Genomic DNA, 2,465 nt, shown 5'->3' with positions numbered 1-2,465 from the left:
CATGAATCAGGAGTCCCTAGTCACATGCCAGGAGGCTGCGAACTTGGTCTACATACGCTAAAATGAGACTGTGAGTCATATCCATAGCAAATACACACACAACTATCAAAAAGCACATATACAAGCATATACAATACATGTACACACACAGGGTCATAGACACAGAGTCTCACACATGAACCCACTAGCACACAGGCAGGTCCATCGGCAAAGACAGAATTCCAGCTCCTCTCACCTGGGCTCATTGGTGAGTTCAGACACCTTCTGCTGCAGATTATCGCCCATCTCCTCAGGTTTTCTTCAGGAGACCTAACATCAGACACACAGAGTAAATACCTGGGGACTTGGCAGTTCTAAGGACTTTCCTTTTCCTTAACCAGCTCCAGAGAAATGAGTCCAGAAATGACACTTAACTCCTAATGAGAGGGCAACCAACTCCCCAAGCTTGTGGCTGATTTCTGACCGCCCTTTGGGAGCTGTGTGTCCAAGAGCCAGAGGGACTGGAGTCCTAGGGGACAGTGTCTCTGATTCCAGTCATGCCCTGGACTGCTTTGTTCTTGGGCATTGCTCCAGCTGGGAAAAAAGATTTTTCAACTTTCTATTTTGAAATGATTTTAAAGATATAGAAAATTTGTAATTGTGCCAGTACCAGGCAGTTTTGAGAACAGTGGCTTTGTAATACAGCTTGATATCTGGTATTGAGATCCCACCTACTTTGTTCTTTCTCAGGATCGCTGCAGCTATTCGGGGTCGTTTTTTATTCCAGATGAATTTTTGGAGAGTTCGTTCTAGGTCTGTGAAATATGCCGTTGGTATTTTAATGGGAAGTGCGTTGAATTTATAGATTGCTTTGGGCAGTATGGACATTTTAATGATGTTGATTCTACCAATCCAAGAACATGGTATGTTCTTCCATCTCTTTATGTCTTCCTCTATCTCTTTTTTCAACGTCCTGTAGTTTTCTGAGTAGAGGTCTTTTACCTCTTTAGTTAAGTTTATTCCTAGGTAGCTTAATTTTTTTGGTGCGATGGTAAATGGGATTGCTTTTTTAGTCTCTCTTTCTGCAAGTTCACTATTGGTGTATAGAAATGCCATAGATTTTTTGGCATTAATTCTGTATCCTGCCACATTGCCGAATTCTTTTATTAAGTCTAATAGTTTTTTGATGGAGTCTTTAGGGTTTTTTAAGTATAATATCATGTCATCTGCAAATAAGGACAGTTTTACTTCTTCTTTTCCAATTTGGATGCCTTTTATTTCTTCTTCTTGCCTAATTGCAATGGCTAATACTTCCAGGACTATGTTGAACAGGAGTGGTGAGAGTGGGCATCCCTGTCTTGTTCCTGTTCTTAGGGGAAATGGTGTTAGTTTATGTCCATTGAGTATGATGTTGGCTTTGGGTTTGTCATATATGGCTTTTATTATGTTGAGGTATGATCCTTCTATTCCCACCTTCCTGAGAGTTTTTATCAAAAATGGGTGTTGAATTTTGTCAAACGCTTTTTCTGCATCAATTGAAATGACTATGTGGTTTTTTTCCTTCAATTTGTTTATGTAATGTATCACGTTTATTGATTTGCGGATATTGAACCATCCTTGCATCCCTGGGATAAATCCTACTTGGTCATGGTGTATGATCTTTCTGATGTACTGCTGGATCCGATTTGCTAAGATTTTGTTGAGGATTTTGGCATCTATGTTCATGAGGGATATTGGCCTGTAATTTTCTTTCATTGTGTTGTCTTTACCTGGTTTTGGTATTAGGGTGATGCTGGCTTCATAGAATGAGCTTGGAAGTGTTCCTTCCTCTTGGATTTTTTGTAGTAGTCTGAGGAGGGTAGGTTTTAGTTCTTCTTTGAATGTTTGGTAAAACTCCCCTGTGAAGCCATCTGGTCCAGGGCTTTTGTTTGCTGGAAGCTTTTTGATGACTGCTTCAATTTCTTCCATAGTTATTGGCCTGTTGAGATTTTTAGATTCTTCCTGATTAAGTTTTGGAATGTTGTATTTTTCTAAAAATATGTCCATTTCCTCCAGGTTGTCTAGTTTGTTGGAGTAAAGTTGTTCATAGTATTTTTTAACAATCATTTGTATTTCTGTGGGGTCTGTTGTTATTTCGCCTCTATCATTTCTGATTTTGTTTATTTGGGTCCTCTCTCTTTGCTTCTTGGTGAGCCTGGCTAGAGGTTTGTCAATCTTGTTTATCCGTTCACACAGACATATAGATCAATGGAATAGAATAGAGAGCCCAGAAATCAGCCCCAACCAATATGCTCAATTAATATTTGACAAAGGAGGCAAGAACATACAATGGAGTCAAGATAGTCTCTTCAATAAATGGTGTTGGGAAAATTGGACAGATATATGCAGAAAATGAAACTAGACCACCAACTTACACCATACACAAGAATAAACTCAAAATGGATAAAGGACTTAAATATACGACGGGAAACCATAAAAATTCTAGA

This window comes from Myotis lucifugus, unplaced genomic scaffold (assembly GCF_000147115.1).
Source record: "Myotis lucifugus unplaced genomic scaffold, Myoluc2.0 scaffold_706, whole genome shotgun sequence".
Lineage (NCBI taxonomy): Eukaryota > Metazoa > Chordata > Mammalia > Chiroptera > Vespertilionidae > Myotis > Myotis lucifugus.
This window is presented reverse-complemented; position numbering follows the sequence as displayed.